This window comes from Triturus cristatus, chromosome 1_1, assembly GCF_964204655.1.
Source record: "Triturus cristatus chromosome 1_1, aTriCri1.1, whole genome shotgun sequence".
Lineage (NCBI taxonomy): Eukaryota > Metazoa > Chordata > Amphibia > Caudata > Salamandridae > Triturus > Triturus cristatus.
In genome coordinates, this window is record NC_140579.1 from 310,806,980 (window position 1) to 310,823,938 (window position 16,959).

At 44.3% G+C, this 16,959-nt stretch overlaps 1 pseudogene across 1 annotated transcript in view; it reads left to right on the forward strand.

The window, feature by feature from the left end:
* The window catches only part of LOC146870162 (putative ATP-dependent RNA helicase DDX20), a 552,287-nt pseudogene that overhangs the window by 57,647 nt on the left and 477,681 nt on the right, over positions 1-16,959 (forward strand). The window contains exons 4-5 of the transcript XR_014978117.1: positions 14,321-14,435; positions 14,517-14,659. The product of XR_014978117.1 is annotated as a putative ATP-dependent RNA helicase DDX20 (transcript). The remainder of the gene's footprint in view (positions 1-14,320; positions 14,436-14,516; positions 14,660-16,959) is intronic.

Genomic DNA, 16,959 nt, shown 5'->3' on the forward strand with positions numbered 1-16,959 from the left:
AGTAAAGCCAACCCTAACCACTGTGTTACGTTTTGAATCCTGATTTTGTGCTGCTCCAGACAAAGCACTCTTAAAAAATGCCTACCAGTTCTGCATGACATTTAAATCCCATACCGTGTAGTCACCTTTCTCATTATGTTCTATACACTGATTTACACATGTATGATTCATTGTCTCTGTATGTGTGTGATGTAAGGTGCTCCGACACCTAACACTGGTATGAAAGGCGTTATAAAACAAATTAAATACATGTGAGAGAGGGGATATGGAGAGATGAGGGGCGATAGTGCGTGAATCTGTGAAGGAAGAGTTCATTGGGCCGTGCCCAAAGATATTGTTGCACCAGGCGCCCTACCTTGCCGCTTATTGGGGTAGAGGATGCTAACATCCCTGGAAATGTTTTTTCATTGTTTTCTCAGCTTCTTAGTTGGGGTTAACACAGAATGTGTGCACTTACATTATATTTAAATTCATGTTTCATGCTTGACATCTTATTTTTTGTGTTCTCCTTAAGAATGTCTGTGATTGTGACTGGGGTAGCCTGGTCCACTGTAACGTCGTCATTTGCTATGCTTTAAAAGCTAATACAATTGAACAAATATCAAAAAATGTGTTGTAGAATGCACCATGTGTGCCATTTCCCCTAAATTTTCTTTTGGGGCGGGGGCTGAGGGGGTCGGCAATCTCCTCTTGTATTAGCCAGTCTTCCGGCTGCGCTCGATTGCTGGGCACCATACAGGTGCTGGTCTGACAAGATTTGCCAAGCTTGGGTTCCCAGTCCGGCCCTGATTAGAACCTTCATCAGTCCTGCCAAGTATCACGCAAAAAGGCGTTAGACTAAAGCATTTCAGTGTGGTGTTCCGCGTCACCGCACTGAAATGCATTGTCACGCATTTGATGCCACTCTCTGTACTGTCACACAAAGCGCTGGCCTGCGCTGGGGCTGCTCCTGCAGACGTCACTTGCCGGCCCGGGTGCACTCTGCCAGTAGCACAGAGGACAGCAGTCAGGCTGCTACAATGTACTCTTTTTTAAAAGCTGTAGTGCATTCCCGCCTGGCGCCACTGTCACAGCCTGACATCATGGCCCGGCCGACTAGGGCAGTAGGTACGCCACGTTCTGCTGCCACCTATGGCGCAAGCGGGGGTGGCTGCGTAGGCAGATGAGTGAAACTGCTGCAAATGGCAGTGCTGCTTGCACCGCTGCGGTGAAATTTTAAAAATGTACATGATTGTCTCGCATGAAAGATTGTCTTGGGGTTAAATTTTTTAAATTCACATGATTGTCTCGCGCAAATGGGAGCCAACCCACGAACCACGGCGGCTGCTAAAGTCCAAAGCTGCAGTCACCGCACTGACTGTGTGCAGCTGTTGCTGTGTGGTGAGCCTGACTCTAGAATCAAGCCTGAGCACCGTGTTTGCCGCGGGAGGATTCGTTGCGGTCACTCCACTCTGCCAGGGCTGTAGGTGGCCCAAAAACCGAATTGTCCGGGCTGGAGCACCCTCCGCCTTGCTGCAAATATAAGTAGGTGAGACTGTGAGTGTGAGAGCGCACTAATCATGTCACTGATTGTTATTAAAATCTGCTTTATAAATTTATCACACTGTCTGCATCAGCTGCCTGCCCTGATACACAGCTGAAGTTCTCTGCAGTCACACACAGTGAGACAGCGAGAGTCTCATTCTGTCTGGACTCAGGTCACACACTGTGTAGTTCAGGGACGAGCCGTGCAAAGACTTACATTTTGATATTACAGCACTTGCTGCACTGTAGTGCCTTAGCGCGAGGCTTGCCTAATCAATGCAGCCCGGTGGTGCTGCTGTCAAGTCAGTCAGCGAGTAGTATTGACTCTGTGTGCTGACAGCTAGACTCTTAAAACTAACTTTACTTAGGCATCTGAGCTGAGAGCTCCTCTGTGCTGCTGACTGCGGGGCTGGAGTCAGTAGTGGCACACCGACCGATGTAACCACTTCAAGTTAATAATTTGGTTGAGAGCACTACATCGCTCTGGCTGCCGGCTGTGAGCTATGTGACTTGACTGTGTGCCTTAGCCTGAGGCTTGCCCAATGGTCATTGCACCCCACGACTAATCAGCTGACTGTGTTGACTAACTTGTAATTTTAATTAGGCAGTGCAGCTGAGAAGACCGAGAGATCTGTGTTGTTGAGGGCTCACATCCTGAGCTGCGTCCAACTTGGCACAGAGAGGGGCCTGGAGTCCACTGAGTGATGCTCTGCAGCATCTGATTTGGTTGCCACTAAGAGGATCCAGGTGCCCAGTAGTCAAAGGCTTGCTAAGGTAGTAATCAATGTGTAGTATCCTGGTCTGGTATGGTTAAGATGTGCCAGTGGAATGCTGACAGTGTGATGCTGGATGGAATGTTGGGAGTGGGAATGGACAGTTGGAGAAGGGCTGAGCACCTGGAAGGCTGCTCCTGGTGGGGTTTAACTGGCTAAATACTGGCTTAACTCTGGCTAATGATTGCTGTATTTCTGATCCTGTAACCAACCTCAATAAATCTACTTGAAACCACCTCTTGGATCATGGCTTCATTACCACAATTTTATGGCGACGATTTGAACTAAAGAGTCTGCGTCTGCTACCTCTGAGATCTACAACTTCAAGTCTGGAGTACCTACTCTCAAGCTAAAGCAACTCATGTAACTACAGCTGCGATTATTCAACCAACTGGCACACCATAGCCCCACCAGTGACCTCTACAACGGTCGCCCTCTACGCTTCGGTGCTAGTTCCTGTTTCAACTGCAGCTCAAGTCTCTGTTTGCTGTCCCTACAGCATCTGTTCGGTTGCTGCTCAAGTCTGACGCTCTGCTGTGCCCTCAAGAGAGGGTAAGCCTCTGCTGTCTGCTGTGCCCTCAAGAGAGGGTAAGTCTCTGCTCTGCTGTGCCCTCAAGAGAGGGTAAGCCTCTGCTCTGCTGTGCCCTCAAGACAGGGTAAGCTCAACGCCTTCGTCAAGTGTTGTTCCAGTTTACAGCACAGAGTGTCTTCAAATCAAAGCACCAGTTCCTGTCTGCTTTCTGTTCTCAGAGCATCACAAGTACCGTTTCCAGTCTCTAAAGCTCTGTTCAACCTCAATTCAAGCTGTGTCTACTCTAACTGTATTTCAAAAGCTGCTCAAAGAAATACTTGTTGTTTCAACAGCATCGCAAGTGTTGTTTCCAGTTTTAAAAGCTCTGTTTCGATTACCAAGGCAAGTGGACTGTTTTGATGTATTCCTGTCTTCAGTGTTACACCATGGGAAAATTTTCAATCCCCTCAGAGTGTGTGTCACATCTACCTGCTACCTGCCAGGCAACCTCGTTTCAGCTTTTTATCCATTGTGATCGAGAGAAAACTTTCTTTTTGGGGCAAAACAACGTGGTTGAGAACATTTTTCCTGCTTAGCAACACTCGAGAGAACTACATACATGTGTTAAGCGTTCCTGTGTTACTGCCTGACATGCAGAGGAGCAATTTTCAAGCACTATGGGGTGTGTCATCACTTTTGTTTTCCCCGTGTTTTACCCGGCGCTATCTATGGTGGGAATGCTTCAGTTTGGGAGGTGAGCCATTGCTTTATTTGAGCCATTGCTTTATTTTTTTATTATCGATGGGCCTTTGGTAAGCCATTGCTTCGTCTGGCAGTTTGACATTATTTTTGTTTAAAAGATATGAAGAGCGTGCGTTCGTTTTGTGCACGCGATCTCACCTGTTTGTTGTCAGCTTCGGAATTCTTCCTACGTCGTTATTGATAGCTGATGATGGACGCTCTGCAGTAAGGACGTGCGGTGAGCCACCCGGCTTTACGTCAATTTACGTGCCGCCATATTGTGCTTCCACCGGAACTCTGTATTATCCCCATTTTTCTGCCAACCATGCCAACCACGTTTTAAATAGAGTTTATTGAAGCTTTACTCTGTCAGTGGAGCGCCGTCGAGGGATTGAGCTCGCTGTTACTTTGGACTCACTGGTACTTTTCTTTGCCCTTGTCACATTATAGACGCTCTCCAGCTTTTGAAATCTCGCTTGTATCTACTAATACTCGTTTGCATGAGATAATTTTTCAAAGTTCCTCATGTGCATAAAATATAGGCAGTGACTAATTTTTTTGGGCATTCTTTACTCGAGTGCAGCGTTGTAGTGTTAAACATTGTGAAATCTTGCATTCAAATATTTGTTTTTCACTGTTCTGTGTTACACTGCCATCTAGTGACATTTTTTCACATTGTGAGTTTGAGGCTCCATGGGCAATATTTTTACCATTCCGTTTTTGGATGCAATTTTGAAGTTCTAGTCTACAAGTTACAGTTATTAACTTTATACAAAGTTGTATTGTAGTTAACTTAAAGTTTTCTAAAACTGCTCAGGACCTTTTAATTGTGTGACGAGTCAATCTCCAGAACCAGTTATGTTGCGTTTTCGTTACATGTGAGCAGTAGTCACACAGTGCACATTTGGGTTGCCAGTAGGTTTTTAACTTGCCACACAGTGCACAATCGTGCACAATGTATGTACCTCTCCGCGAGGTGTGTTTTGGGGTCTTGTCCCACATTTATGTGCACATCAGTTGACCTCTAGTTGAGGTGCATCGCACGTGGATCATGGCTTCATTACCACACAATGTTATTGTTTTTCTACAAGTCTGCCCTGCAACACTACTAGGAGGCTGACAAAAGAATGTTGTTGGGGCCTCAAATACTGTTTGGGCTGGGTCCCACGTGGGACCGAGAGGCCCTGGAGTCCACACTTTCGCTGAACGTCTAAGAGTTTCTTGTTTCTTGATATTTGTATGTTTCCCTCGTCTTCAGTGCTTGATTTTGCTTGTGAGAAAGTGTCACTCATTGTCGTGGAAATGTCACTCATAATTACACTGAAGTTATGAAAATGTCACACATAGCAATCTGAAACCTTGGCAGCTATGCTTCACATTTTGTGCCCGAAGTGGTGTTTTGGTTGCTTCCTGTCAGGCGCTTCGCAGCATTTTTATTTATTATTAATAAGCTGTAGTTTTGTTATTCCACCACAAGGTGGTGCAATACTCTCGCATGTTGGAAATTCAGTACAGCCAGCGGAACAACAGAAGCAGCTTTTACAAGACTGCTTAGTTTGAATCTTTGACAATGAGGGGTTGTCACCCGTTCAGATAAAAGTACCACGGCCCACTAAAGAAGTACTGTATGTCTGGTCTTAGCAAGCGGCGTTGATTCCTGTGTGAAGCGGGGTTGTATGTCTCTGCCCTGTTTGAGTAGAGCTGACATGGAAAAGACCCATGTGCCTCCATCTTCACTGCTTCATATTTAACTACTCGAAATGCAAATCTTACTCTCCATACACAGACCTTGAAAGACAGAAGAGCAGGTTACAGGTTAAAGGGAGTAATAAAATAAGAGCAATTATTTATGCCATAAGAATTCTATAAATTATTTAACGTATTTTTTTAACCTAGGCAAATCTTATTTCTTTTTCAAAAACAGTTAGTCTGTCCGAAGTTTTTTTTATTATTATGAGTGATACATGTGCTAATTAAACTAGGTTTTCTAAGACCTAGGGCCATATTATCAAGGACGGAGTTAAAATTATCGCCGCTTTAGCGGCAGGAAACTGCCGCTAAAGCTGCGATAATGGGCTTGATAATATGCCCCAGAGAATTCCAATAGAAGCCCATGTTGACACCAGAACATGGGCTTCTATGGGAATTTTCTGCGGCATATTATCAAGCACTTAGGGGCATATCAACAAGGGCTTAATCTCTGCTTTTTTGGCTTTAAAAGCCAAAAAAGGAGAGATAAAACCAGCGCCCTATCAACAACAGGGTGCTAACATGCAAATTTGCATGTTAGCACCCTTTTACTCTACGCTTCCCCTTGCATCTCTAATGAGATGCAAAGGGGACGTTCCAGAGTAAAATAATAGGAGAAATGTCGCTAAGCGACATTTCTCTTATTATCAAGAATGTCGCTAACCCTGTTAGAGACAAAAAAAGCAGCGCTAACCGCGGTTAACGCTGCTTTTTTACGTCTGGTATTTTTCTGACTTAGCCATGATATCCTATGGAAGGAGGATATCATGGCTAAATTTGCCTGTCCCTATCAACAAGGTAACGTGAGATTATCGCTGGGTTTCCAGCGATAATCTCACGGTAGCCTATTAGCGTGAGGATTTTTATCGCTATTGAGATAAGCGTTGCTAATAGCACGCTATCTCAGCGATAAAAATTTCACGCTAGCCGGCGATAATTATCCTAGCGCTAAGTGCGCTTAGAGATAATTATCGCCGGTTGTTGTTGATATGCCCCATAGTTTCCCGCCGCTAAAGCGGCGATAATTTTAACCCCGTCCTTGATAATATGGCCCCAAGTCTTGACTTTTTAACCTTGTTACCTCACCCCTCCACAAGTTTGCAGTAGTACCCGCTTCTGTGTTTCCATGGATAATAGCAATTCATCGCACTAGGATTACCAAATTGTCTTCTGGTTCTATATGCCCCAGCGCACTGGTCCGACATAGATGTACGAAAAGAGAGTCGGCACACATTCAGTTCTTAAAGCCGGCAAAATCACGCAGTTCGTTGGAAAAGTCGATAATCTGATGAAAAAGATGGACTGTTTCTGCTGTGAGCTACCTTCACGGTGCTCACCCTTAAGATTCCTTTGATGCTATTGTTTTGCTGCTTGCCTTGTTGTCATATTTAATTTATGCATTTATGACTTCAACACTGCATCTTGCTTGCAATGCACTTACTAGAGACATTGTTAACAAAAAAACGTAAACCTTCATAATCAATTTCAGAAGATATGTTGTAGAATCTAAATAATATCCTGTTATTGAGTGGATTACTAATGTACATAGTCTATTTGAAAATAAATCTGACAAAATCTCTTTCCTTCACCAATTTTATCGTACCATTTTCTCCTTGTTGCAAGCGAACTGCGCACATTTTAACAGATCCTGCTGCTCAGAATTGATTGGCTATGAACACAGTCAGACTCCAGACCACACTATTAAAACCGGTCACTGTATTAAAAGCTGTTTCAGTATTCTTTTATGCAAGGCTGATTATAATGTATATGCTAGAAATGGTATGATTCTAATCCTGCTGGACATTCAATACAATTGGGCAGCCATGTATTCTGACCGGGGAATATGACAACGAGTGCCAAAAACAACAGAGGTTCATTCGAAAACACTTCAGTAGCATGGGTTCTCTGGTCAGTAGTCCATCACGCTATCTGTACATAAATGTGTCAGAGAAATAATCATAATTCCACAACATTGAATACGTGTAATAAATTATAAGATAATGCTCCAGAATCATGCACGAATATATCCAAAAAGCAAATTAAAGGGTGCTACATTATACCATGGTTGACTGCTCACTGCTTATAAGGCTCAAACATGCAAAGAATACATATGCTGTTTGCACAACAAGAATTCGATGTAGCAATGCCTGTCTCCTTAGGTTAACCGTAATAAACTGTCAGCCTAGTTAACATGTCCCAAGATGATTATCAGTACAAGGCAACAGCCTAAAACTTATATTGTTAATGTTTCAACCCAGTTGAACCGGTACTTTCTGGTGTCTTCATTAGGTCACAATGACATTCTGGGAAGCAGTCCTGGAAATACTGAACTGTAATTATGAAACTCGGACCAGTGAGTACTATGAATGGATGGCATTCCCAGTACGGAAAGGCTTATGTTTCCTACTGGTGCAGGACGAATTAATGTACTGTAGCAGTGCCAGGGACAAAAGAGCAACTGTTGTTAAGCAAAGGGTAAAAGTGGGAGACGCATCCTATTTGTTGTATAAAAAATGCATTGGTTTACCAGTCAATTTAGTTGTTACTGCTGTCTGGATACGGAATAAAACAAGCATTGGCATAGCCAATAGGTCTCGCCTTTGGGACCTTAAAAGTGTTTAGCCATGCAACAGTTGATGTTGTTGCACCAAAGATATTGTGCTGGGTAACTAAACACTTAAGTTCCCAAAGGTGAGACCAATTGGCTATGCCTAAACCCTCTACTATAGCAGCTAGAGGTGTGGTAGGTGTCGACATGAGTCACTTGGCTGATAAGACACTAAAATGTTGACTCTTTTGAGGGCTTCGTCTGTCTTCAGGTTTGTAGAACAGAAAGAGCTGAGGCGTGTAGGCCTACGGCTGACAACTGAGCCAAGTGCGTGAAGGAGACAGAGGATTGAATTAATAAAATGTGAAAAACCAGAAAAGTAGAGGCATTAAACAGATAGAGGTACATAGAAAGATAATAAAGCAAAAAATCAAAGAGGAAAGAAAAGAAATAGATTGCTAAATATAAATGGTGAAATAAGGAAGGGAAAAAAGGAAGGAACGAGGAAGGATACAAGTATGAATGGAAGGATAAAACAAAGAAATGTGAAGGGAAGAGTGGAAGGAAGTGTGAAACAAAAGAAGGGTGCAAAGAAGGAAGTGTGGAAGGAAGAATTAAAATAGGGATAGAAGGAAAGGGGGTTGGAGGAAAAGAGGAAAACAAAGAAGGGTGAAAGAAGGTTTGGAAAGATGAAAGGACGAGTGAAAGGATGGATGAATGAAAAGAGGACTGGAAGACTGCTGGAACAAAAGGATGAATGGAAGGGTGGAAAGATGGAAGAGTGCATGGAAGGGAGTTGGGTGGCTGGATGAGTTGAGAATGGAAGAAAGAAAGGTTGAGTGAATGGATGAACAGTGAAAAGATGACTGGGATGATCAATAGAGAACAGGAAGTGAATAGATGGATATTAGGTGAAAGGATAATAGAAGAGAAAGTGATTGATAGAAAAATGTGTGGGTGGATGGAAAGGTGAAATAGTGGATAAATGGGTCGTGGATTGATGAAAAGGTATTGGCTTTGTCATTGTCTTTTACCCATGTTGTACAGCAGCACGGCTGCCGTGTAGCATGACTGAAAGAAAAAACAAAAGTGGTATAATGCAGGCAGTGCTGGCTCTGTAATAACTTTTGTCAAAGCACTACAAAGCAGCACTGAGCTATTTTTTAAATAATTTTCAGCCATGCAACATGGCTAATAGTTATGAGAAAAGTGCTAGGATGGCGAGCACGGTTTATTATGTTATTAGAGCAAAGGTTTGAAACACGTGTACATGTATATAGGATTTCCATATCGTGACAGTGAAATGTGTTCCTTAAGACACCGGGGGCCGCCATTTTGGGCTGTTGGCGCACTAGTGTTTCTTCGGCCTCAGATATTTATTGAGACAGATGCAAGCGCTCGCCCTGACAGAAGGTTGTTTCCTGTTCTAGACCACGATTTTTGCTGCTAAGTTCTGTTCCTGCTGCTGCTGCATTTTATTAGGCACACTTGCACTTTAAAAACGATTTAACAAAGGGTACATTTGGTCACTTATTTTACATTAGTTTAGTCTGGCTGCTTTCATTCGGTTTTTAAAGTTTTATTTAGCATTTTCTTACTGACCTGGTGTCCTTCTTCTGTGTTCCTTAAGACACTGGGGGCCGCCATTTTGGGCTGTTGGCGCACTAGTGTTTCTTCGGCCTCAGATATTTATTGAGACAGATGCAAGCGCGCAGCACGTGCGCGCAGCGGGCGTGCCAGAGGCGCGCCCGAGGCGTGCCAGAGGCAAGCCCGTCTGCGCCCGTCCGCGCCAGACCGCTGCCAGGTGCCAGAGATGCTGTAGAAGCTACTACGGTAAGGAAAGGTTTGGGGCGCGAATCTATTTTAGCACTAAGAGATATCGGTGACACGTGCACTCACTCTGGGCAAGAGGCTCATGAGGGTCCTTTTAGTTGCAGGGCCTGTCGGTATACTTCACTAAACAGACATTCTACTGCCATTTTTTGTCCTACTAATATCAGACGTGCTGAAAAGATGAGGAAGATAGCGATTCTTTCCCTTAATTGTCGTTCGCTGGTTAAGCACCACGAGGACATTTTTGTCCTTTTGGAGAACTACTCACCCGATATTTGCTTTCTTACAGAAACATGGCTTACCGATAGTACCATGCCTGAAACTCTCTTAGCGCTCCCCGCTGGTTACAGTATTAGGACCGTGAATAGGGAGATCAGTGGTGGGGGTATAGCGGTTGTTTTTAAATCTTACCTTACTTGTAATTTGGAGAAACAAATTCTGGCGGGTAGTGAATGTGCAAGTTTCAAAATCACTATCTCGCAAAATTATACGGTAGCGGGGCTCTTGATCTATAGACCACCAGGGAGCTCGAGCGTATTTAGAGCAGCCTGTGTAGAGCTCGTGAACAGATTGGCACTTGGATGGGCCAATTTTACTATTGTGGGTGACTTAAATCTCCACCTAGATAATATAGAAGATCCCGATATAGCTAATTTTATAGCAGACCTTTGGGCCTGTCAATTGGTTCAGTTGGTGCAAGGTTCTACTCACACGGCGGGTCATCTTCTAGACCCAGTGTTTACCAACTTGAACTTATTGTCTGTAGCGGCCCCATTAAAATTGCTTTGGACTGATCATTATTTGATCATGATTTATCTGTCAATCAAAGGGGCTAGAATTAAGGATTGCTGCCACCTCACATGCAAAAGAGCATGGCATAAGCTCGACTGGGCTAATTACGCTGAAAAATTGAGGACCTCCTGCCCCATGTCTAATGCGGACCCTAACATGGCATATACTGCCTTTTCTACCTGGATCAGACAGCCCTTGGACGAGCTAGTTCCGAAAAAATGGCAACCATCCCGCAAATCTAGCTACAGCCCCTGGTATAACGAAGAACTTGCCGTATTGCGAAAGGACTGCAAAAAACTTGAACGCACTTGGAGAAGGGACTATGACTTGATGGCTAAAGAAAAATATCGTTTGGCCATTAAGAACTACCAAAAAAGGATCCAGGTGGTCCGAGCCACTTTCTATGCGTCACAACTTGCAGGCAGTGGGAATAAGGCTAAATGTATATTCTCCTTAGTTGCCTCATTAACAACAGCTCCTACGGAGCCTTTTATTTCATCCAACACGCAATGCTATGATCTAGCGGCATATTTCATTTCCAAAGTGGAAAGGATTTATAAACAATTTCCCGCATCAATACAATCTACTGATTCGGTAGAGGCAACGGCCTGCTTATTGGATAAGTTCCCGCTGATCGTGCCTGCCCAGCTGGAGGCACTCTGTTTTAAAATAAAATCTGGTTCCCCTTGATCCGCTTAGGCCAGGTCATTTTCTTAAGCTTCTTCCTACAATTCAGGGCCCTCTGTGTGACATCTTAAATGCTTCATTGACCACAGGAATCGTGCCCACTGCTTGGAAGATAGCCAAAGTCCTGCCTTTAATAAAGAAACCCAACTTAGATCCAGATCGTCCTGAGACCTATAGGCCTATCTCCCGCCTACCTTGGGCATCGAAGATTCTGGAGACATATGTCAATGCCACACTCTCCAACTTCCTGTCCTCTAATAACATCTTGGATCCCTCGCAAAACGGCTTTCGCCCCGGTCACAGCACTGAGTCAGCACTGTTGGCCGTGACAGAACATCTTTGGGCATCTTTGGATAATGGGCACACTGCGGCATTAATCCTGCTAGACTTGAGTGCCGCATTTGACACCGTGTCCCATGCCATTTTGCTGAGACGATTAGAGGAGGTTGGGATCAATGGCTTGGCCTTACGCTGGCTGGCATCCTTCCTAGAGGATAGGACTTTCGAGGTTTCTGTGCCCCCGTTTTCCTCAGGGACTTTCAAGGTGACACAAGGTGTACCTCAGGGCTCATCTTTGAGCCCTTTGCTTTTTAATATCTACGTGCTGCCACTGGCTCTTCTCGCAAAGAGCTGTGGTTTGACCCTTGTCTCTTATGCTGACGATACAAAGTTGGTGGTAGCCCTGTCTAGCAATACCGTTAGGGGTAATAGCCTAGACGCCGCCCGCTTCTGCACCAATTTGGCAGCAGTGGCGGACTGGCTCACCATCAACTGTTTGCAGCTAAACGCTGAGAAAACGGAAATTCTGCTGATGGGGAAATACCAGGGTCTTTGGAGTAATGATTGGTGGCCCCAGAGCCTTGGACAAGCACCCCCTCCAAAGACGGTGGTGAAAAACCTCGGTGTTTGGGTAGATAGTAATCTTAACTACCAAACCCAGACTAAGAAGGTGGCTGGCACATGTTTTGGGCTGCTCAGGAGCTTTAAGTCTATTTTTAAGTTCTTTGATGCCCCTACTAGACAGCTGATTATTCAAGCCACAATCCTGTCACGGCTGGACTATGCTTCGACTCTCTATTTGGGGGCCAATAAGGTTGAGGTCCACAGGTTACAGAGAGTCCAGACCGCTGCGGCTAGAATGTTGCTAGGTCTACGTAGATCTAGCTCTGCCTCGGATGCAATTCGAAGACTACACTGGTTGCCTATGGAAAGACGTATAGAGTTCAAGGCACTTTGTGTGGTCTTCAAGACATAGAAGCTGGCTTCTCCACAGATATTAACAGACCTGATCCAGCCTTATGAGCCCACGCGCCAACTTCGATCCTCTAGCCAAAACCTGTTGAAGGTGCCACGGGTTAAGAAAACCAGGGCAGGCGGTAGATCTTTTAGGTATAAGGCAGCCAGGCTGTGGAATTCTCTCCCAGCATTTATTCGTCTAAGGGATTATCTGCCTTTCAGGAAGGCCCTTAAGACCCATCTCTTCCCCAAAGTCTAATCTGTGTTGGAAGGTGTCTTGAGGGCTTAGTCCTTGTCAGGAGCGCTGGGACGCCCCTTTCTTGGGGCAGCTGTTGCGCTATATAAATTGTTATAACATAACATAACATGTGCGTGCCTTGCTTTGCCTGCTGGTGCACACAATCTCTACACATGCACTCAGTGGACAGAAGAGAATGTGTATATATATATATGAGCACTTGCCATGCTTTGCAATATGAGCTACTCATAGAACCTGGGGGTCAGCTGATGAGTGGTAAAGTCCCTGCGCTGGCCTCTGCTTTCTGTTTGGAATTATTAGTACGGGCCTCATTTAATGGACGTGTGGGCTCTGTTTTTCTAAGCTCCATCCATAAATCATCAACTATTCCCTTTCAGACCAACCCCCTCCACAAACAGTCACCCGGGAATGTGGATCATTTCACATAGCAGTATAGTCTACTACTATTGATACATTGAATACAAGCCATGTTTTACAAGGCTCCTCAGCTGGGCTACAACCTGGAGTATCTTGTGCTTGACATAATGCAAACATACCTTATAGCACTAATGAGCTCTGTGCTCGGGCCCAGCCTGGTGCAGCCAAAGATGTGTTTGTTGTGGCTCCGTTCATTCCAGCTAACACGTTATAGTGCTTTTTTCATAGCGCTCGAATGCACCTCAGCGCTATTTCATCATAACTTTTAGCCATGCAACACAGCTAAAAATTATGGGAAAAGCGCTATGACGGCAGGGTTGCGAAGTTAAGAATAACAAGCTAACGAGGAGGGAGGGGGATAAGGGAGGGGGTGTAGTGAGAGCAGACAGCAAGGGGGTGGAGGAGGCTTAATGAGCCATGACAGAAAGGCAGATGGCGACTGCCGGCGTGCACGCTCACGTGCACTCAAGCTTTAGGCCACCAAAAGCCTCTGGTGGCACTTTTAAAAGCCAACTTACTAAATGTCTCGAAGAGACAGCATGTGCTGTCTCAGGCGCAGACCTAACAATGTGCAAAAATAGTGATGAGAGTATCGGCAATGTTGTACACTTATGAGCCAACTCTTATTTACTTAGGTTGTGGACAGCGATGGTGTCAATGGTGAATAGGAAGTTGATTTAGTTAAGATTAATGTTTATAGGAGTGTGTGATGATGTAACAAGAACGTTTGGGATAGAAGTTCTATAACGGAAGGTAGAGTTGGGTTTTTGAAAAAGGGATCTTATAAGTCGGTTGGGGCATGAACAGGAGAGTGACTGAAGAGTGCTCTAATAAAGAAAGTCGGTTGGGGCATGAACAGGAGAGTGACTGAAGAGTGCTCTAATAAAGAAGCTGTGAATCCATGCTCTCATCTGTGCTATAACGAGGATCCACATGAGTGAGATTTATGTTTTGAAGATGAATGGTGTAGGCTTTCTACCTACAACTACTGATTGTCGCCTATTGACTCTGGGTGCAAATCTGAAAAGATCCGCAAACAGATAGAAATCGTGTCCTTTCTGAGAAGGGATGAGTTCAGCAAGCCTCAATGAGCAGGGGAAGGGGCTTAAGTTCCTCCCAACTCCAATGCTTTTTACATGTGAAGGACGGTTCAATCGAATCATCTTAATAAGTTGTTGATGACTAACATTTTCCTGTAATTTGTTTCACATTTGTCAGAGTTTAATAGAACTTCTCTCTGCTCCCCACAGGCCGAATCAAGCAATTGATAGAACTTGGCTGCATGAACACAGCCAGAATTCGTCTTTTTATTCTCGATGAAGCTGACAAACTCCTGGAGGAAGGCAGCTTCCAAGAACAAATCAAGTAAGACGCAGGCCAAGAACCCGCTTATCCAACAGTGTAGCTGAAACATTTTTAACATTTGCTTTTTCCTATTTCAATCAGCTGGATCTATTCTTCGCTGCCTGCCAACAAGCAAATGCTGGCCGCCTCTGCTACTTACCCAGAATCAATGGCCAGTGCTCTGGCCAGGTACATGAGGGAGCCAACGTTCGTCAGGTTGAACGCCACGGATCCCGGTCTCATTGGTGCGTATAAGTGTTTATGAGCTAAGTGTTGGCAAATACTAAGAATGATGGTTTTAATGTGCCCAACCTTGTTCTAAAACTCAACTACAGGGCTCTTTTTCAAAACTTTGGTAATCCATGTAATACAGATAATTGCATTTTAAAACAGTCTACACAGATCTACTGATCAGTTATTTTCGTTCTAGATCAAATTCTTCCCTCTCTTCTTGTCATTTAATAGTTTTTTTTGTTCTTGCAGTTTATTTTAGGAATTTGTCATTTTGATGTACAAGTTTTAATTTTTTTTCATTAAACCTTATCAGACTTTGGGGAAAGTTCCACTTAAAAATGTTGCTCTTCATTTGGTGTTAACAAGCCAGCAAAAGACGGATGTTTTGAATGGAATGGCTGCTTCTTCTTACTATGTAACTAACTATCTTCCTTAAAAGGCATCTGGCTCGGTCTTTGTCTTTCCACCTAACATCTCAGAAACAATAGTGGACTTGTGTTTAGTGCTTGGTTGCTGTGCTGAGTGTCTGGCACGTAGCTGCTCAGTAAAGATGGGTTGTTTGAGTTATTCCAACATCCCTGACATGCCTTGCAGCACTGGTTGAACTTGTATCTTAAAGTTTAGAGGTCTACGCCTCTCCTTCAAATACAGATATTGGTTGTGTCCTGCTGGACTCTATTGTGACTCTTTCCTAAGTCATCTACCTGTATTGTATCCAGGATGAGGTACTGGCACTTTCTAGGTTAGAACTTGCCTGTATCTACCTATGCACATGTTGTCTCTATGCTGAACTCCCCATCTAGGGAGACATTGTTCAGTCTGCTGGATTGTGCTGGATTCCAGACTGGACCGTCGTTCAAGCCAATTCTCCTTGCAAGCGTACATCTATTTGAGTTATGGGGCTTCACCACATATGATTGCAGCCTGGTCAGTGTCTGCTTTCTCCACTGACATTATACGTGGTCATTTAGGCCGCGCTATGCCACTCTGTCCTTTCTGGGTCCATGAATTCTTCTCAACTAATAAAGACTTTTGCAAAAAACTATGCTAGTCCTTTTTGGGCTGAGGTTTAACCAGATTTAGAATTCTTTACAATATAATTTGCTTTCCGGTGTTTTTAGGTGGTTGTGCTGGGATGAGGGCAAGTCCTATCCGGCTTTAAGGCCTTCATTTCCTGCATGTCATGCTTGGCTAAGCCTGATGTGTGTGGTGGGCAAAAAAAGTTCTCCCCTTCCCCTTTTAAATGCTGTATGGAACCACCTCCACTTGGTGACCAGTCATGTAGTGGCCCAGGAGAACTGTGTGGCCCGTGTGTTATCAGTCTCTTTTTTCATTTCTAGCTCCTGGAACACAGCTGGTCTCTACCCTCCAGTGCAGAGGTTGGGAATCTGTCATGCAGGACCTGTTCAAGTTTACTCAATTTACACCTCAGCAAGACCTTTACATTTCTATTTGTTAATAATATTTATGCACTGAGCTAAATATTCAGCCAACCTCTGTTCTCAGAAGTGAAAGTGTAGATGCATAGGAGAGTGAAAGTTAATGAGTAAAATAAATTGCAGAAGATCAAGAAAGAAAAACACAACACATTCAGATCCTTTTCCCAGACCTTACATGAGGGCCAGGACATAACTTAGTATATCTTGAGGGTCGGCCTAGATACCACAGATTGTGTCACCAGAGCAATGGGCACCAGTGTTGTTATTCAGTGGCATGCTAGGATGCACTACTGGGTTTCTCGGAGCCTTCCAAGCCTCCATAATGGGCAATCCTTTTGAGGAGCCAGGCTCTATGGTTCAAAAGCAGATTCGGCAATGGAACATTTTATTGATAATAGTTTTGTCTCACTCCTTGTGGCTGTATCTCAGGGAGTTTGCCCACTGTCTGAGACTGCCCTCACAACTTGTCTAGCAAACTGTCCAACCTTATAATGGTTCCAAAGAGAGAGGTGGTGCAGAGGGCATAGACGCCAGTAGTCTTCCTCCTCCTCTTCATCAGCCTTGCCAAACATCATGCATCAGGCAGTAGACTAACCCATTTCAGTGTGGTGGTCCATATCACTGCACTGAAATGCTAAGTCACGCATCATAGCACCTCCTTAGCTGTCAAGCGGAGTGCTGCTATAATGCAAGATACTGTCTGAAAGCTGTGGCAGTGCGGGGGCAGGCTCAGCTGCTCGTAACTCCAGCTGTCTGCTACTCTGCTACAATGTAACACAACACCCCATGAACGGCATTATGACTGTCTCATTATAAAAACAATGAGTGTAGAAAATCACTGAACACATAATCGTGGTAGCACAGCAAAACCA